The sequence below is a fragment of the Rhincodon typus genome, chromosome 15 (genome assembly GCF_021869965.1).
Source record: "Rhincodon typus isolate 14 chromosome 15, sRhiTyp1.1, whole genome shotgun sequence".
NCBI classification, from domain to species: domain Eukaryota; kingdom Metazoa; phylum Chordata; class Chondrichthyes; order Orectolobiformes; family Rhincodontidae; genus Rhincodon; species Rhincodon typus.
This window is the reverse complement of record NC_063346.1, coordinates 15,147,818-15,170,072: the sequence shown is the minus strand read 5'-3', so window position 1 is coordinate 15,170,072 and position 22,255 is coordinate 15,147,818.

The window sequence follows — 22,255 nt, the reverse complement described above, 5'->3', positions numbered from 1 at the left end:
ATGTGACTCCAGACCCACAGCAATGTGGTTGATTCTTAAAAGCCCTCTGGGTAATTAGGGATGGGCAATAAATGCTGCCTAGCCAGTGAGGCCCTCATCCTGTGAATAAATAAAGAAAAAAAAACAATCGACAATGGATTCATGGTTATCATTAGATTTTTAGTTCCAGATATTTATTGAATTCAAATTCCACCATCTGCCATAGTAGGATTCAAACCCGGGTCCCTGGAAATGTTGTCAAGGTCTCTGGATTAGCAGTTCAGCAATTATACCATTAGGCCATCACTTCCCCCATACATGAGGAAAAAGTACAGTTAACTATGCTATTTAGCATTGAAACCAGGATGAGAAGTTCGGTAATCAGCAATTTATGGAGAATAAGATTGTGACAGCAGCAGGGTGAGCCCCATAGCTAAGATGAAATCATGAATTATTTTGGAGATAAAAAGATATAAATTCAGAAAGGCTAAGGAATCGGGGACATCAGGGGTGGGCTAGTAGAATGGAGGAAAGTGCCAGAGGCAGTCGATTGCAAGGTCTTGATGATGACAAAGGGTGGAATCCTTTTATGATTAAGTCCAAGTTGAATTGAGATTTTTGGAGGGATTCCCACCACGTGGCCAAGTGGGTTTTTCTGCCATATCAAACCAAACTAACTACCTTCGCCACCCCCATGGCATTCACCATATCCGATTTCAGCCCTACCTTTACAACACACTATTCCCAGAACAACTCACCACTCAATGGGTATCCGTCACTAGACAAGCACCCTTTGCATCCGTGCCATCTTTGAAAGCCCCTGAATGAGCACTGGCATTCTGAAGCCATTTTGTTCGGTCATAGACAGATTCTGATTATGACAGAGGAGGGGGCACAGTAATCTAGTTTTGCCTATCGTTCAAGCAGGAAAATAACAGGAAAACGCAACAGATCAGCCTGGAGTATCCCATTCCTGTTATCAAGATCCCAGTGCCAAACTGGAGAGGAACTGGATGTCAGCTGGGTTTTCTCAAGTCTGCCTAATTTGTGCTCCTCGCTTTCTTCCCCCAAAATTGTATCTAAGACCTATCTTATTTTGCTTCCTTACAATTGTTGCTTTGCTTTGTAATACAGGACTTGAATATTGTGTTTAATTCAATCAGCCAATCAGCCAAAAAAAAAGGCATAGGAATAGAAGTAGGCCATTTCAGCCCTTTGAGCCTGTTCCACCATTCAATGAGATCATGGTTGACACGTGGCATAACTCCATCTATCTGCCTTTGGCCCATATCCCTTAGTACCTGTACTTAACAAAAAAATAGCTATCTCCGATTTAAATTAACAACTGATCCAATATCCACTGCCATTTGTGGAAGAGTTCCAAACATCTACTAACCTTTGTGCTTTCTAACATCTCTCCTGGCCTTAATTCTCAGACTATGCCCCCGCACCCCAGTTCTAGAATCCCCACCAGTGGAAATAGTTTATCGCTATCTACCCTGTCTTTCCTGTTAGCGTCTTGAAGTCTTCCATCAGTTCATCCCTTAACCCTCCTAATTCTAGAGAAAACAGGCATATATACAATGTCTCCTCATTACTTAACTCCTGAAGTCCCGGTATCATTCTTGTAAACCTATGCTGTACTCCCTCCAAGACCAATATATCCCTCCTGAGATATGGTACCCAGATTTGCTCACAGTACTTCAAGTGGGGTCTAACCAGGATTTTGTATAAATGCAGCATAACTTCTGCATCCTTATACTCCAGCCTTTTTGGTATAAAGGCCAGCATTCCATTAGCTTTCTGCATCCGTTTGTGACATTTTAAAGATCAATGCTCCTGAACCCCATGTCTCTTTGGAGTTGCAAATCCTGTATTTAATTTCATTCCATCTAGAAGGTACCCTGATCTATCTTTATTTTGATCATTTTTCAGTCCAATTTGCCAATTTCGGTCCAGATATGCAATCAATCTGCTCAATCAATAACACAAACACTAATGTGAAAAAGACGGTGATCTATATAACGGTGCCGTTTGAGGGATAAATATTAGTTTGGACACCAAGGACAACCCCCGCATTCCTCTTCAAAATAGTGCTAACTTGCACCAAAACCTGTTTACCTATTAATCCTGCGCTCACCGGCTTGCACTAACTCCTGATAAACAATACCACAATTTTAGAATTCTCATCCTTTGTTTTCAAATCACTCTATGATGTGATCTGGCTCTGCCTATATTATTTTCACCAGCCCTATAAGCATGCAGGATATTTGTGCTGCTCCTCCCATTCTGACCTCTTGAACATTCCTGACTGTAATCGTTCAACTCTTGGTGGCCATGCCTTCAGTTGTCAAGGACCTTAACATGAGGATTAACCTCACTGAAACTCTCTGCCTTTCTAACCCCATATTCCTCCTGTAAAATGCTACTTAAAACATACCTCTTTGAGCAAGGTTTTGGTCACCTGCCCTCATATGTCCTTCTGAGGTCTGTCATATCTTGGATTATACACATCTGTGAAGTGTATGCAGCATTTAATTACATTATGGTTCCATATCAATAAGTTGTTGCAGGTAGATATAATGCAGGAACAAACATTACTATTTTGATCATATAAGGGTATACATCACACACTTCTGCTCACTGTAAGAGTGGGCAATATAATACTGTCAGCCTATCATTCAGGCTAAAATTAGTAATTAGGTCAATTTCCAAGAAATACTATTACACAGAATGATAAAGAATACTACATAAAACCGAAAGAACTGCGGATGCTGTAAATCAGGAACAAAAACAAAGTTGCTGGAAAAGCTCAGCAGGTCTGGCAGCATCTGTGAAGGTAAAAACAGAGTTAACGTTTTGGGTCCAGTGACCCTTCCTCAGAACACTACATGTATTCAGTAAAATAGTATTCAACATACAGAATAGATAACTAATGTAGAACAAAATATTAAGACTAGAACTTTCTCATTCTTTTCCTGACTCTTTAACAGAATTTCTGGGAAACAAAATATAATTTTTAGCCTCCAAGTGCCCCTCTCACTGTCATAACGTATTTAAAAAAAGAGTGTAAAGTAAGCTGAGCTTCCAATTTCACCTGAGAGGAGCCATAAGCATTTGTACAGCTTAGAAGATCAGCATTGATTGCAGATGGCGGAAGTGCCGGAGGACGATGCGTTGGATTCGGAAGTTGGTGGGGTGGTACGTGAGGACCGAATCCAACGCATCATCCTCTGGCACTTCCACCATCTGCAGTCTGACCCCACTACCAAAGACATTTTTCCCTCCCCACCCTTATCTGCTTTCCGGAGGGTCCACTCTCTCCATGACTCCCTCGTCCACTCCACACTCTCCTCCAGCCCCACCACCACCGCAGGAAGTGCTACACCTGCCCCTACACCTCCCCCCTCACCCCCATCCCAGGCCCCAAGAAGACCTTCCACATCAAACAGATGTTCACCTGCACATCTGCTAATGTGGTATACTGTATCCGCTGTTCCCGATGCGGCCTCCTCTACATGGGGGAAACCAAGCGGAGGCTTGGGGACCGCTTTGCAGAACACCTGGCTCGATTCGCAACAAACAGCTGCACTTCCCAGTCGAAACCATTTCAACTCCCCCTCCCACTCCTCAGACAACATGTCCATCCTGGGCCTCCTGCAGTGCCACAACGATGCCACCCAAAGGTTGCAGGAACAGCACCTCATATTTCGCTTGGGAACCCTGCAGCCCAATAGTATCAATGTGGACTTCACAAGCTTCAAAGTCTCCCCTCCCCCGACCACATCTCAAAACCAGGCCAGCTTGTCTCTGCCTCCCTAACCTGTTCTTCCTCCCACCTATCCCCTCCTCCCAACTCAAGCCACACCCCCATCTCCTACCTAATAACCTCATCCCGCCCCCTTGACCTGTTTATCCTCCCTGGACTGACCTATCCCCTCCCTAACTCCCCACCTACACTCACCTTTACTGGCTCCATCCCCGCCTCTTTGACCTGTCTGTCTCCTCTCCACCTATCTTCTCCTTTATCCATCCTCAATCTGCTTCCCCCTCTCTCCCTATTTATTTCAGAACACCCTTCCCCTCCCCATTTCTGAAGAAGGCTCTATGTCCAAAACATCAGCTTTCCTGCTCCTCTGATGCTGCTTGGCCTGCTGTGTTCATCCAGCTCTACACCTTGTTATCTGCCATATTGGTGTGCTCTTTTGCGCAGTCACACAGGCAGGCTGCTTGTCATTAGGAATCTGTCTGTGGGGGTGGGTATCTTGCTGTGCTGTGCGCTGAGATGTCAGTCCTCGACTTACAACGTATGCCTGTGTGGCAAACACACTGCACATTTATTCAATCAAATGATCACATTGGAAAGTGGGTGGCAGCTCATACTCAGTCCAGTTAATGGGGCCCTACTGTCAGGCAGGTAGTTCCAGTACCATCAGGGACAGAGACTGAACACATTTCAGAGATTTGGTCAGTCATCTGCTTGGGCTGTTCATGGTCATCGTTCAGGAAGTGGACAGTGGTCATTTCCGCAGTTCCATCACAAATAGTCAGGGGAATCACTTATCATCTGTCAGGAAGCAATAAGCACTGGGGTCAGCGATCTGGTCAGTCATGTTTAGTGGTTTCTCATCGAAGCCAGTCAGAGGCCTGGGGTGAATACAGGTCTGGGGAGCCCGTCTGTTGATCATCGAGGGACTCGGGGGGCAGCAGTGGAATCATTGCCGAAAAGAATGGTGAGATGGTTCGGTGAGGGAAAAGCAGAGGCAAAGGCAGAGGTGGGGACAAGGATGGCGATGGGGTAAAAGTTCAATGAAGAGGGTCTCCACATGGCATAGATGTTTGGAAATGGGCTGTTGAGATAGAGCAAGGTAACAGGGAACATGAAGATCTTTGGGGGCCAACCTGGCAACCAAGCAGATCCCAGTACTGATGGTGTCCACCGTGCGCTGTGTTCCTGCACAGTGCAATTGAAGAATGATTGGGATGATGCCTAGGGTAAGCAGAATCATTAGCAGTTTGATGGGCAAAAGTCCAGTAGCCTTGTCTGCTGGGTGCTAGGATATTAAAGAGCTAAATACATGAACCAGGGGTTAGCAAACTCCAGCTACATTTCATTTATAATCATTTCTTTTCTCATTTGCAATGCATGCTGAATGAATGTAGTAAAAATTCAAACGATGGTCAATTGCACAATGCCATTGCTGCTTGCAAATGTAACGTCGGTACCTCAATGATGCAGATGATCCAGTGACTTAAAATGAGGCAATTTCTGGCCAATAGCCATGAGTGAAACTTCCAAGTGTGCTGTGGGGTGGAGGGAAGCACAGCTTCATCAATAGTCATGTAAGGTTGTGAGACATAGGGCTTTTCTGTTTAGATCGACGAAGAATGAGAGGTGACTTGATAGAGGTGTACAGAATGATGAGAGATATATATAGAGTAGACAGCCAGAGGACTTTTCCTAGAGTGGAGGTAGCTATTATGATGGGGCATAGATTTAAAGTGAGTGGAGACATCAGAGGTAGGTTCTTTACTCAGAGAGTGGTAGGGGTGTGGAATGCATTGCCGGAGAGGGTAGTGGATTCGGCCTCATTAGGGGCATTTAAGTAGCAATTAGATAGGCATATGAATGATAGTATTAGGTAGGGGTGGAGGTTAGATAGACCTTAGGATTAGAGTAAAATTTCAGCACAACACCATGGGCCGAAGGGCCTATATTGTACTGTACTGTCCTATGTCCTATGTCCTATGTCCTATGTCCTATGTCCTATGTCCTGTGTCCTATGTCCTATGTCCTATGTCCTATGTTCTATGTTCTATGTTCTAAGTACAACAATGGACTCTACCAAATGACTGAAAAGTTGATTGATGTGGGTCTGGGAACAGGGTCAAAGTGCAGCACACACTGCTGTTTTGATGTGTTGTATTGGTATCTCTAATAGTGTGGCACTTTTACCAGGTTGGTCAACATGCTGCGACCAGGACTGTGGTGAATCAGACGATAGGGCTCCTGAAGATGTGGTCCATGCCTGCATGGACTGATCTGAGGGTGGCCTCCAGTATGGTCTGTACAGAGCGTACCACATCAACCTGGAATGTTGTAATCTGCACAACTGGAGCGGGCAACAAGGTGATGTGCTGGATGCTGAAGAACTGGGAGAGTAGGAGCAGTTTTCTGAAGAGCAGGAGAGGTTATTGCAGAGGTGCAAGCAAGTCAGAGATCAGTTGCTTTGGGTGTTACAAAGCAGATAGGATCTGATAGACTGCCGATTCCAGCAGATGGGTACAGTAAATCATAATGGACTATAGAATAGTTGTTAGTCATGATGCCAGCATTTGGTTTGCATTATCAGTTAAATAAAGCCTCTATTCATTTCATTTGTGTTCACTTTTGCTGGCTGCAAGTAAAAACTCATGTTTGAAATTGTCCAATTGCTTCTCTGTAGGAGAGGTTCCTCTGCTGGATAATGACAAGTTGCGAGTCACCAGTGTGCATTGTGAGCAGAGTAGCAGTAACTTAGAGAGAGTTTTTAGATGAGATTAGCTCAACACAGGTGTGGCCTGTGTGGCTGTGCAAAGACGTGTGTGAGCGAATGGGTTTATGTACGAGGGAGTGCCAGCCATACCAACTATGTGATGAGCAATGTGTCTTTTTGGCTACTTTGTCATGATGTTACCAATGAGGGGTAATGCTGGATTGACAACACTTGCCTGGGCACACAGTGGCACTTCAAAGATGGTACAAGTGTGAGGGATACTTGTCTTTTGGCAGATATTGCTGTTCTAGGAATGGTGATTGGTAAAATGGGCATACAATCAGATGAGAGACACCATGGGGCTGGGTGGAGTAATTAATGACTTGAGTTTGAGAAAACAAGGTGACAAATCTCATTAGGCCTCGTAGCGAAAAATCCTCCAAAAAATTTGTTGCAACTGGTAATTAGCCAAAAAAATATTAGATTCAGCCCAATAACCCTGATTCCCTCCACAGATACTGCTCAACATGCTGCGTTTTTCTAGACTTTTTAGTTCTTGTGTTATATAAGCATCTCTCATTGCCAATGAGTCACTATCTCCAGAGATACGTGTCTGTCCAATTATCATTATGCATGTACCTCTGGCCGTTATGGATGATGTATTTGTCACCTTGTTTTCTCAAACTCAAGTCATTAATTACTCCACCCAGCCCCATGGTGTCTCTCATCTGATTGTATGCCCATTTTACCAATCACCATTCCTAGAACAGCAATATCTGCCAAAAGACAAGTATCCCTCACACTTGTACCATCTTTGAAGTGCCACTGTGTGCCCAGGCAAGTGTTGTCAATCCAGCATTACCCCTCATTGGTAACATCATGCTAATATTAGCAGAATACATTTCTGTACGTTTTCTGTGAATTCTGCCATTCGTGAGCAGAGTTTTAGGAAGTTTTTGCCTTCTTAGGGAAATTTTTCATAACATTATTTCAATTCCCTCGGCAATGCTGTTGAGTCCAGCTAAAACACATGGTCTGGATAGAAGACTGGCCTGTTTTTGCCAAGGCTCATAATAGCGCCAAAACTGATATTAACCAAATCACTTTCCTGCCCCACTCTGAGAGAGACAAAGAGACAGAGGGACAGCGCTCTGAAGGAAATTACACATGCAGGATCGAAAGATCATTTTGGGCATCTCTGCCAAGTGCTTTGGCTCATGTTTCTGCGCCCTCTGTGAGTTTCAATTGCTCCTCTGGATGAATTCTGGGCAACCAAGTTTTCCCATTTATTCCTGATGACGATCTCCAAATGGTTCGGATTTCATAGGCATTTTGCCTTCCCATGTGCTATGTGACCTTGTGATACCCTGTAAGCACATTCTTAGTGTGCCAATATCCTCATAGGCCAGCACTCTACATCTTGTCACATGCTTTTCAACTTCTTATTACGTACTATTGCAGGCATGGCTTCAGGAATAATTGTAAATGGTTCATTAAGGATAAGAGTAACCCAAAAAGGAAGAACAAGAAACAACTGAGCCCTGATTGCCCAGACTCTTATTTTCTGAGTTCCATTTTGTCAATTACTTGAACATGCAGAGGGAAGGTAGGCCTAGGGGTGGAGAGAGGATGGGGGGATGGGGCTTGTGCGGCAGGTCATCTCGTCAGATCCCACCTATCAATGGCCGATCTCCAACTTTGGTCAGATCACACGTGCTGTCCAAGGATATTTTTGTACTCCAATCACGATCAGGAATTTGGGTCAGCTTGGATAGGGTGCCGCCTTTTGTACAAATTCTGCTGGGATAAAGCACTATACACCAACTCTTTTGCATCTGCCTTCACCAAGGATTCAGGTCAGATCAGATTTCACTTTTTTAACTGGGGGGCTTAACATTTTATATTGTGGTCAAACCTTTCAACGTGGACTGAGTTGCAACTCAATTATCTATCATATTGGTTTATAGCCTCAGTTATAGCAAATAGTCAAAGTTCCATCTTAATTCAAAAATATTCAGATAGAATTTCCAAATATCCTGAAACCATGGCAGGGCAGGACTTCCGACAACCTATTTGCCTTTACCCAAATACCCTTGCTGCTCAGTCAAGAAATAGGTCAGTCCCGACTGAAACTGAGACCCTTTGACTGTAAGTTGCTCATTTGCTGGCCTGCCACTATCCCTCTGTTGTTCAAATTAAATTGTTGACTGACCATTAGTATAGTTCCAACTACTCTGTTTTAGCCTTATGTATTAAGTGTTGTGGAGAACTGCCTTGCAGTCATTGAAATATGTTGAAATCAACATGTTGAGGTATGTTATGACACACTTCTGCAGCAGGTGGGAAAATAAATTTCACAAGAGCATATTATTTCATTAGCATTCTGTAACCAAGAATGTAAAGTGATAGGATTAGGGTCAAAAAGTCAAAAAACATTCACACATACTCCTCTTTATCCAACCAAATAAAGTGGTAAAAACAGAAATTGCTGGAGAAGGTCTGGCAGAATCTGTGGAGAGAAAACATAGCTTATGTTGAAAGCAAAGAATTGCACAGATGCTTCAAACAAGCTGAGTTTCTCCAGCGATATCTGTTTTAATTTCAGATTTCCAGCATCTGCAGTTTTTTGTTTTATAAAAGGTTAAAGTATATTTCTTATGTGAATTTGAGTTTTAAGATCACATACCAAAAATGGTATCTATTACTTAACTATTCACAGATACAATTTGACATATCTGGTTTCCCAATTTGATATATGTGGGTATGGCTAACAGATTAGAAGATGCTGCAATATTCTATTGTCTTTAACGAATGGAAAACAGTACTGTCATTTCACATTGACACAATTATTGCGTGCTATAAAATAGGCGAAAAGAGTGGGACCACTGAGATTGGTAGAATTTCTGAGGAAGCTCCCACGCCCCCACCAGCCCCACCTACAAAATTGACATGATGGTGGTGGGGAGCAGGCAAAGGAAAGAATACCCTTCTAATAGCCTTCCAAAAAGAACTCTTCAGTTCAAATATTTGCACTCCAATGCACAAGTCACAGTCACGATTCAAGTTGAGTTAGAATGATTCTTTTGCTGTGTTGAGTTTGTATTGCACTTCTCTGAAATAAAACGGACGGGCATTTAATAATGTATGGAATCTTCAAGTACAACGTGGTCATTTTTTTTTAACGGTGATAGGCAAAGTTCAGTGTTTGGTTTGAAGAGTTGGAGGGATGACAAGAATATAGTTGTTGCATTATGTCTCACAGTCAGTGACTCAGAGTCATGTTCGTAATATCATCACTGTATCATGGCATGAGACCTGAGAATATAAAGTTTTCATAAGCCTTCTTACTTGGGATCACATGCAACAAGACATACTACTGGAGTCACGCTGATACTTGTAACCTCATAGTTTAACTTCAGCCCAAACAATTCAGTATCTGTGAATATAATATCTGTGCATAACAGCTAGTTGTAATAGTTATACAACACAGAAGAAGCCCTTCATTCTTGAGTCTGTGCTGACCTATCTACTCTAATCCCATTTTCCAGCATTTGGCCCATAGTCTTGAATGTTACAACATTTTAAGTGCTCATCCACATATGTTTCAAAAGTTGTGGCATTTCCTACCTCTACTGCCCTCTCAGGTCGTGCATTCCCGACTCCCATCACCTCTCTGAGTGCAAAGATTTTTCTTCAAATCCCCTCTAAACCTCCTGCTTTTCACTTTAAATGACTGTTGGATTCTTCAATATCATGATATCCACATCTAGTTTCTTATGTTACAAGAGATAACATATGCATTGTCACAAAAGATAACTGCAATGTTAGATGCATCATGGCTAGCAGCAGTGGCCATCTATAAAGCAACTCCAAAATCTCTGTGGTAGATATTTGGAAATTGAATTGAAGTCCAACCAGACAACTGCTTTGGACAACAGACAATTTGGGCAAAGGGACAGTTTCTCATCCTTTAAGCAGCATCGGTCTCTGTGATTAGTGATCGCTGTACAGATATGTCAATTGGGAATTGACAAGCAAACAAGGCAGAATATAATTTGTTTTGATTGGAATAAACTGCATTTCTAAAATTGCCTCAATTAAAAATTAAAACAATCTGCAATCTACTTTTGAGTTCAGACACAAAGGAAGAAGTCTAATAAGTTTGTTCCTCACAGTAGTACACAAGTAATAAACTATTGAACAATTGTTGTGAAATCTTCTGTTAGAAAGGGAAGAGCATTGTCAACTTACATTAATGTAACATTTGAGAACATACAGTCTTAAAGGTGCAGTCCAATGTTTTTAAGGTGAAACAATAAATTGTGAAACATCATTATGAACTGGGCACCCAGTGATATCTGTACTAAATTACAAGTATGCAAACAATGGATGAAGTTCTATTTTACATATCAAGCAATAGATGATCCCAAGAAAAGAGAACAGAAAATCATGCTAGCTTTTGTCAAGGGGGCTTCACTGAATTAAAACATCTGTTTTTTTTCTGTAGGTAACCAAGACATTCCAGAAAAGATCTAGAAAATTCTCAAAGACCAATCAACATAAGAACTAACTTCAAAATTAACAGATGCCAACACATGGCATACAGACAGTAACCCCAAGAGTCTAATGACCAGTTAGATAGGAAAGGCTGCAGCTAAGGGCATGAATGTCACTTTTCTGAAGAGGAACTGTAAGAGAGAATCATTGAATTAGCAATTGCTTCTGCATCAGTTAATGCCTTTAGGAAGAATCTTTTGGGCAAGATAAAGGGTCATGTCACTAACGCATAACTTGAGGATGGATGTAAGTACAAAGTTATAATGGCAAGCCAACAACAATTACATGCTTTAGGCGCAGCCGACAACCTTGTTTTGGTCAGTGAAGTGCACCAAACCAACAAGATGTGTAACAGATGCAATTGGTTGCACCTACCGAAAAGCTATCCAGACTTTCTGAATATCTTAATGCATGTGGCACCAAGGAAAATTAGGCACACATAACCAGGAAATCTGATTCCAAAGACCAACCCAAGCTCCAGAACAATAAAGAGGGGATCAGCGAGATGGTAAAACACCATAACACTGGCTGTAAGGAAGTGTTAAGAAGGAGTACAAATGCAAAAACATCAATGAAGTTCAAAATCAACTAAGCAAAAGGCAAAATTCAGAAGCTGACAAAGCTTTCCACATCATTACCTCACGTACCACATCAACGGTGTAAGACAATCAGAAACTTTTACAAGTATGAATGTTATAGATCCTAAGAAGGCAAGACAACAATCAGTAAAAGCTAAAATCAACACAGGAGCTCGTGCCGACATATTGCCACTACACATCCTGAATGACATGTCTCTCAGCAGGTGGCACTCAAGAATAGGGCCATCTCATAATGTGTAACAGATCACCAATTCCAGTCCATTAGCAGAATCACACCGCAATTCCAATAGACAATCTCATCCTGACTTCCTGAAATCTTCTGCTAAGTAATGGCAACAGTCCAGCAGTAGCAGGATTACCAGTATGGACAGGTCTCAGTATTGTCACAATTCATGAGATATTCAAACCACACCCACTGTAATGTTACAGACCACACATGATGAAATCATATCAATTCAACGATCTCCAAGGATATGACTTCGATTTAAGATATAAGCCGTATACCAGGATGATTATATCTGACACAGCGAACAGGCTACTCAATCCACACAACAACAAATATATTCCTCTTGAACTACCATTCATATTCTTGATTATAAAGCTGAAGATATTCTCAAAGTTGATCTGTTACTCCTTGTCCAGAGCCCAGTGTGAAAAATCCCAACTAACATCTGCTGAAGATAAGCAATGACAAGATTGCAAAAGATCATGATCCAGGTAAGCCCCAATAGTATTAAAGAAATACCTGAGAAGATTCACTCATTCTGGTTGTACAGAGATGAACTTGGTACACCATAATAAGTCATTTCAAAGAGCAAACAAGCCCTAATACAAAAAGCATTATACTAGGATGTAATGGCCATATTAAATCAGTGGTACACGGATACTGAATACACAAGACAGTGAGCATATTAGTCTACATACTGGACAGAGGTGGGTCAGGATACTCAATAGCACATGAATGCATGTGAGGTATACCAGAGGTATCAATCCCAGCAGCACTGAGAGTTTCTACAAACACGCAATGCTCCTAGCACTCTTTGGGCAAGAGTAGCAACAAACCTATACGCAGTGCACAAAGAAGGTTATATCCTTGTGATGGATTACTTCTCCAAATTTCCCATTGTTTGATGATGTTTCGATGCAATTAGTGCAGCCATCACCGACACATTGTCAGTCTTTTGTCAGTCTATTCAGTAGATGCATACCAAGTGAAGAATGCCCCATATCACATCAGCACACTACTGTCCATGTTAAAATGTATCCAGCAGATATTATGGGACATAATATCAAACCAATACCTTTGAAGTGTAAAGGAACAAAACAAGTCTTTCATACTGCATTGCTACATTTTCATGCAACACTAATTTAGACCAATATATGGTACACCAATTATGCAGAAGGATAGTGAGAAAGAGCACTCCAATAATGATAATTGTGGGTGATATAGCTTGAAAGAAATCAGCAGCATCGAACAACATGGACCTTATCACATGGGTATATGATCACCAGAAGAGGACAAGATGTCAGACCGCTAATATGCCTCATTGAAATTTGAAACATTAGTCTCATTATCTCTGTTTTATCAATTGGCAGAATTATCGAACTGACAACATATACCAATGTATGTATATTTTTGGGATCATCTTTTATCTTCGCAAGTGTTGTGTCTCATGTCAATATATTAGTAGACCTGTACAGGACATTCTCATCAAAGCATCACTGTAACATAGTACAACCATAACATGTGATCCTGAGGGTATAAAGGTCTCATAAGCCACCTGTTTTGGGATCTCTTAAAGCAGGGCACACTAATGGAAGCAAACCGCTCATTGTAACTTCACAGCCTAACTTCAGCCCAGATGCTTATGTGACTGTGAATGTAATGTCTGCACATAACAGCTAGTTACAATAAATGTCTGTTGGATTCTTCGATTCCATGAAATTCATGTCCACTTTCTTATGTCACAAGGGATAACATAAATATTGCTTCATTGGGTAAAATACCTTGCAGGAGGCAAAACCCATATTAGTAGTAGTTACACTGTTTACGAATTTTGGGAAAAGTATTTGAAAATGTCTCAGAAAACTTGTCAGAAATATTCCAGGGCATGACATAAAAGGAAATGTGACAACATTAAAACTTGGTTGACAGACAGGAAACAAGAGTAAATGGAAGTTACGCAGACTGGAGATGGATTAAACCTGGTGTATCAGATAACATCTTTCCCCCTTAATCTAGCTCAATGGAAGCAATCTTATTCCTACTGTAGCCAAGATCAGCCATCTCAACACAGATCTTCAACTGAACATAGGCGTTTTCGAGTCTGTATGACTCAGTAGTATAGCATCTGGAGCATTTACCTTCGAGACACTGAGTCAGTTGGCTGGGGAATTCAGCAATGAGTTACATTATTGAAAATCAGAAATAAAAGCAAAATTGAGAGATTCAGTTAATAGCATTTACAAAAATGAGCCATAGGAACTGCAAGATGAGATATCCGTTTTTGCAGTATTTGAAGAATAGTTTCATTTCTAAAGGGTTAGGTATTGATAACCAAAGTGTCCCATTCATTTCTGCTTAAACATAGCCTACATTGGCGATATAATAATGAGATTCAAGGATATAGTTATTCAGCATAGTGCATATAAATTTACAATAATCTGCGATATACTTCAATATAACTATCTCTAATTTACTGTATCACTTCAAATTGCTTCTTTTGAAGGCAGAAAAGAAGGTGGCAATTTATGCCTTCACTTTTTGCGCTCTTTGCTGTTTACATTTTGTCAAAATAAAATGGAAATAAGTAACCTTTGTTCTGCACTTTCCCACCATATGAAAAGCAGTTGGAATGGGATCTCTAATTTGAATGGCAAGGCCCTGTTGTTCACAGCATTCTAATTTAGTAACTGTGCATAGTTACTCAACAACTAAGGACTTGAAGGAAGCAGCTCCTAACTGTGGCTGCACGCAATGAACAAATTGATAGTTAAATGTTTTTTTCCTGTTCAGTGTAACGCCCTCCATCACTCTGTCAAGAACTTCCAGCAATCTAATAATGAATGTCCATACATCTGTTTACAGACAATTATGTCCTAATTTATTTTTTTTTCTGGTGCGTGTTCCCAAAACCGGGATGGACATTCTGCAATGGCAGTGATAGAAGGCGTAAGTGACGTACTTTTATCTTTCCAAAAATGACATTTCAGAAGATAAAAAACATGCTGTCTGTTCTCCCAGCTCTATTTTTTCTTTAAGCCGCTGGTTTCCCACTCAATATCCATGAACATTTCAATTTTTGTCAGTGTCTGGACTTCTGCATGTATCATGTTTTGTCATCACAAAATTGAGACAGAGAAAAGTGGAAGTATTATATAACAGAGCTTTGTTAGAAAATTAAGGTTACTTCAAATTCAAGGAAAGGGAAAACAAAGTGTAAAACTGCATAAAGAGAGGATATGTCATGGGCAGCAGTGAGAGATGATGAATATCTTCACGTGCAAGGCAGAACGGATAAGTTGCTGCCTCTTGCCAACCTCATAAGTGGAGATATTTATAACTTGCTGCTTGTCATCACGCATTTTGTTTGTGCCTTATCTTTTAAGCACCATTTTCATGGGCTTCAGAATACACAAGACAGTTGTGAGCCAATCATAATGAAATGAAACTTATAGGAATTCATTGTAGCTGGCAAAATTTGTGGTTCCAGAATTGAATCTGGTGATCAGAATTAGCTAACATTTAGAACTTCGTAGGCATGAGTAGAACCACAGAATGCTTACAACACAAAGGAGGTCATTCGACCCATTGTGTCTATGCTAGCTTTCTGAAATTGCATTTCACCGAGTGGCATTCACTTTCCCTGCAGACCTGCAATTCTTTCCATTTCAGTTAAAGATCCAATACCCTTTTGGAAGCTACAATTCACCCTCCATTCATCACACTCTCAAGCTGTGCCTTCCAAAACCTAATCAATCATTACATGGAAGTGTTTTTCCTCATTTGTCAGTGCTTCTTTCAGCAAATACCTTAAGTCTGAGCCCTCTGTTTGTCACTCCCTACAACTATAGGAACCATTTCTCCCTATCAATTCTGTCCAGACCCCTCATGGTTTTAAATACCTCTAGCAAATCTCCTTACAACCATCTCTTCTCCAAGGAGAGTACTCCCAATTTCTTCAGCCTATCTGTGCAACTGAAGTTCCTCGTCCCTGGAACTATTCTTATCAATCTTTTCTCTCTAATGTTTTCACATACTTCCTAAAGTGTGATGCCTAGATGTGAACACAATACTCCAAACAAGCATTTTATACAAGTTTAACATGCCTCCAAACCCAAATGATGAAGGTCAGATGCTTTATTAACCACTTTTTAATCTGTCCTGTCACCTTCAATGATTTCAATCCTAGTCCCTCTGCTCCTGCTTGCATTTAGTATTGTACTTTTAATTGTTTCTTATGTTGTTTCTACCTATACGTCAATGCTAATAATGGACTTTCAGTTACTTTGAACCTTACAGTATTTTCTGCTTACCAACCCACATATCTAAGCAGTTGAGGCAATATGGTAAAGTGAAAATTATCTTTTGCTAATTATCCAACTAATACACATTCTAACAACTTTTTGACACAGTCAAGCTAATGATTTCACTCAAAAGAACAAATATAAATAGATCTTTCAAGAGCATCAAATTCTGCTGTTAACTCAATGCTGTAACATTCAATTTTTTTGTAGATTCCTTGCTTTAGTTAAACAATTGGAGACCTTTCAGGAAATTATGCAACATATTACTTATGAGTACCGACAAAAGCATTGGATTTCATAAAACTTTAGAATGTATAATTTTTCGTGTCATTGGAATTAGGCACCATAATGTAGATATTGTTACATTGTTGAATCATGTAAATCTTTTCCATGCCTGCACTTTTTAAGTTTTTATTGGTTTTTGTTAGCTCTGCTTCTCCAGGAATAGGTTTATCTTTTAATTATTTGTATGTTTCTCAAAATAATTAATATATTTTTCACTTGCCTGTTTATTTTTTAAGACAGAGGGTTCTGTGGAATGCACTGTCAGAATTCATGACTGAGGCAAAGGACCAGTTCAAGTTTTTAGAATAGGGCCTGTAGTTCGTTGATGGAGAGTGTGATAAAGGTCTGTAGGATCTGGCACGGATACATCAAAATTGCCCCTCTGGTGGGTAAATACAAACTTACAGATTGGACACAAAATGTCGATTCTGTTTTACTCACCACAGACCAGCTGAATTTCTCGAGCACTTTCTGTTTTTATTTCACATCTCCAGAATCCACAGTACTTCGCTTTATTTGAGTTTAGTAATTGTACCTAATAATGGGCTATAATACAAATCTGTTGTGGATGTGGATCTTTCAGTATCACATTATCCATTCTTAGTTTCTTATGTTACAAGGGATAACGTAACCTTTGCTGCAGGAGGTAAAATACCCAGCTTTAGGCAAAATCCATACAAAGAGAGTGAGGGGACGTGGCAAGGGAGGACACAAGGGCTTGGCAGGTGTACTGGAAGAAGTTCTGTGACTTTACATGGTTAGTGAGTGCATCTCAACATGCCATTTCCTACCATGGTACAATTAATGTCTCATGCTGTTCAAAGCACCACACCTCAACACTAATCCAACAGCATTTCTTCCTATTCAGAATGCACACGTAGCATTTTGATGCTGAACCTCAGCAATATGAATCTTCTAGTGTTGTCCGTCTCAAACCAACCTCTCCCTGCCTATACTTACCTCCAGTTATTCAACTATGACAGCCACATCGTACAAACACAATGTAACACATTCAAAGACATTCTGTCTTTTGATCCAAGACATTATGCTCTTTATCTTACAGGACAAGGATGTCCATACCAAGTGGAAATAGCAGAGAATTGGCAGGGGATTGGCACAACTTCATTCACTTAGATGACTGGTAAAGATACTGTTGCGCATCATGGTGTGAGTTGTGACAGAGCTATAACATCCTGCATTGCTAAAACTGTCTGAGATGATGTTGTGCTACTTCTGTATGCCTTTCTCAACTCCCTCCTTCCGCTTGTCTGATATGAAATCTAAATTGTAGATAGTGTGACAACGGACACCTTAGTCCCAGTTTGCTTTATCTCCCCTCTCCCCTTCTATTTCTGTGCCTTCAGATAGCTGCTTCTCAGCTACAGGACTCTCAGGAAGAGGAGACAGGGTGACCTAACATGAGTGAGGAAGAAGCCAGCGACTGTGGAGAGAACAACAAAGTTAACGTAACCAATTTTCACATACTGCCTGAAATACTGGATATTTTTTGGCAATTTCTGTGTTTGTTTCAGGTTTTCAGCATCCGCAGACTTTGCATTGGTGTTTGTCGTTAGAAACTTGATCTGACCCACACAGGCACCATTTCAATTACTGGCACTGCAGGAACTTCAGGAACCCAAAGGAGGGTAGTGTTTTGGAATCTGCACATGGAGAGTCACTGGGCACCAGTCAGCTACAGGCAAGCCAGTAGAAAAGTAATTTGCATGCCTGCTCCTCGTGAGAGTGAATTCTCAGCAGAATTCTGCTACAGGAGACTCAGATGAGGATACCAATTGCAGAGTAGCATGGGCTACAGTGTACAGTAGCATTCACTGTACTTATGGAAGGATGTCAATGCATTGGAAGCAGTTCAGAAAAGGCTTATGAGACTAATACCTTGAATGAGCAGATTGCCTTATGAAAAAAGGCTAGACAGGCAAGGCCTGTGTCATCTGGAGTTTAGAAGAGTCAGAGGTGACTTCATGGAAGCATGTAAGATCCTGAGGAGAACTATTTAGGTCGATGTTAGATGTTTTCTCTTGTAGGAGAATCTAAAACTGGGGTCGCAGTTCAAAAATAATAGCTCACCCATTTAAGACACAGATAAGGAAAAATACATTCTCTCGGAGGTTTTGGAGTAGATCTGTAGCTCAGGTTGTGGGTGTTGAGGTTGGTTGGCTCGCCGAGCTGGATTGTTGTTTTGCAGACATTTCGTTACCATGCTTGGTAACTCTCTCAGAGGGTTGACAGTCTTTGGAATTCCGTTCCTCATTCCGTGGATGTAGAATCTTTAAATATTTTAAGGCAGAAGTAGATAGATCCTTGATTACCAAGGATTGAAAGACAATCGGGGATGCAGGGTGGGGGAGCAGGTGGGGATGTAGAATTGAGGTTAAAATCAGATCAGCCAAGATTGTATTGAATGGCAGAGCAGGCTCAAAGGGCTGAATAGCCTACTATTGTTCATTGTTTCTGTGCTCAACTTCAACTGTGGTAGGTGAGAAAGGGAGAGGGGAGGCAATGAGGTCTATTGGAGAACAGTAGTGAACCTTCATGCCAAGATGTTTGGCACATTAGCAGGCCTGGCAGACAGCCTTCTGTCGCAATTAAGAAGTCTGGTTCCAGTGATACATAGACCACTGTGCAGAGCTTAGGACTAACTTCTCCACTGTGGAAGCAATGGTCAATGCCATGGCATCACTAGCAGACCCAGGAATGAGGCAATGTCTGCTCTGCTGGCCTGTGCAGCAAGTGGGAGCCAGCACCGCTTCAGTGTGCAGTGCAAGTTCAGGTAACGATCATGAGACTTGTACTTATTACCCTCCCTGCACTGACTGCTGCCATCATGGCTGAGGATCTCAGTGCCCAAAGAAGCATGTAGGCTCTCACCACATTCAAACAATCATTGCTCCAGAGGATTATGAGGATGCCGAGACACCAGCCTAAAGGAGGAGTAGTGCCACTGTGAAGCACATGATTGCAGGCTTTTGTGCTCCCACCAATATGACACTGCCAGTACCTTCGCTGTTATCTCTCAGCCAGCCAGCCCAGATTACTGGTGCCCTGTTAGGGTAGCACATTCCAAAAAGCTGGGATCTCAAGGCCCAAAGCTACTCGAGGACTACCTGCAAAACCATCTCCAGTGTTGTCCACTGAATGCTAGCAGCCTTCTACCAGTCACTGAGATAGTACTGCATAGCAGCACTGGAACAAGCCAAAACACTCACAGGATAGGAATCAACAGGATGAACAGGGTTGAATAGTTCATTTCTGTTTGTATCATTAGATGTATTGTCAGATAAAGACACTAATGAGAAGATTGTTCTGGAGGTTTTTGTTGTTGGATGGTAGCCAAGACGACTCTGTGATGGGGTGTCTCAGAGTCAGGTGGAGATAGTAGGTGACATACATCAGAAAAATCCTGGATGGGGCGTTTTGTGGCAAGCACTCTTCCTCTGTCTTCGCAGATTCCTTCAGACAACACCCCTGAGTGGTTTTGTTCTAAGTTTAATTTTACGTCCCCTCTGTTCTGGACTCACACAACAGAAGAAATTGTTTTTCTCTCTCTACCCTATCAAATCTTTTAATCATCTTAAACATTGAATTAGAATACTCCTTAATGTGTTACACGCCATAACACATACAGCCTGTCCTGATATGCTAGACCTCTAGCCCCAGTATGACCCTGGTGAACTTATTCTTCACCATCTCCCCAGCCAATGCGTCCTTTTGATTGAACTCTGGTTGAAACACTCTGCAAACTCGCACATATTGAATTAGCTGGAGGGCCTCGCCATTCAGATCAGGGCCCAGTACATGGGTTAGAATATGTATTGTAAGGGGTTGAATACTAAATAGGTTCTCAAACACCAGTTTGTGATTGCAATTACAATAAAAGCACATTCTTAGAAAATGATACACTAACCAGAACTGTTCTCCTTAGTCAATCAAATGGCCAGTGTTTGATAAAAGCAGCCACTAATGTAAAATAAAGTGCAATCATATGGTTCATTTGACTGATGCAATTGACAGAAAAATAAAGAAAAAAATAATGCATAACATATGTATTTGAGTCCAGCTTGAGCATTAGCTTTAAGATTCAACTCTTGAATGCACAGTACCAGTTAATAAAGAAAGTAACAATTTTTTTATTCTCCTCTCTGAAAAGAAATATTGCACGCTAAGAAAACATTTACTCTTAAAGGGAAGTGCCCCTGTAAAAAAGGAAGTGTTAGGGGCATTCCTTAGTTTGAGGAGTCAACTGGTTAGTAGGTGTGTTCACTACAGGAACACATAGAAAATCAGGAGTAGACAATTCAGACACTTGAGCCTGTCTACCACGCTAATAGCTCATACCCAATCCATAGCTTAACTCCATTTTCTTCCCTTCTATATCTCTTTATACACTTACCTTATAAAAATCTGTCTACTTCAGTGTTGAAAATCTCAACTGGCCACTCCTCAACAGTATTTTTACAGGGGAGAGAGTTTCAGACTTACCCTACCTTTCCTCATTGAAAAAGAAGGTTCCCAATTTCACTCCTAAACGGTTTAATCTTAATTGTACAACTACTGAGTAGATCAAAAGACAAAATTTTCATCACATCACACTTGCACATTAGGATGCAAAGCTAACATATTTTCACAGTGTGGAGGTTTCATGGTTGTAATTTATCATTTTGCAGTGTGTTCTGAGCTTTTCAAAACTGCCCACGGGGACAATTATTCAAAGTGGAGACGGCTGGCTTGTGAAATGTTAAAAGAAGAGTGAGGAAAATGCTGAAGAAAAACATACACTCTGTGAGCTGGAACTTATTGTCCGTGATTGCTGTTGACAGCCCTTGTGATAATATAAAATTGGCAGGAAGAGGTTGCGAAGATATACCCGGAGACTGATGGCAAGACTTTCACTGGAAGCCTGCAGCAGTAGAAATTCTGACTTTTTTTTTGTTTTTCCTTTTTTGTACAAAAAAAGATAAACCTTTGAGCAGAATATCCGGAATCAAGGTTTTCCACTCTGCCCCCAGCAATCTTTAATAGAGGAATTGTGAGGTGCTAATAGTGATTCCTCTCGTGAAAGTAATAGGTGAAAGTTTACATGAATATGATTCAAAATCCACATTAAAATTAGCAAACTTCTCTAATCAGAACTGTACACTTGCTTTTTCCTATGTTCCAGACTACACCACAGGATAACTTGCTTCCTTTTCATTAACTACATGTCATCCCATCCATTATTATGGGCGTAGTTCCACATGTCACACAACACTCCAGTAATTGTCAGGATAAGGCTGCAAAGGTACCTCTGCTTCTCTCTGCTGCTTATTGTAGTTTTACTCCTGAGGTGCCTGCAACTCTCTAGTACAGAGGGGAACACACAGGAAGGTCGAGTTGACGCAGGCAAACAGCCATAATCATATTAAATTGAGAAACAGCCTTGAAGAACCATAAGGTCAATTCCCGCTCGATTTCTTACATTCTTTACTATAAACTCCATGAATTTTAGGAACCATTAGTTAAGCTTCTAGTTTATTCAATCAGCAGTGCACTTGGTGTGTGGCTTTCGGCAGAGCATTCTAGACAGATTGTGGGATAGTGCCAAACACATAGTAGAGAGATAGCAAACAAATAACACCTCTTTGTTTTGGTTTCCATTGCAGAGGTACAAAGGGATAGTCAACCAATTTACATTTTATAGCATCAGACAAAGTCAAACCAAGACATTGCTTTTTTAAAACTAAGAACAGTAAACAAATACTACGTTCTAATCCAATATTATTTTTAAGTAACAAGGTGTAGAGCTGGATGAACACAGCAGGCCAAGCAGCATCG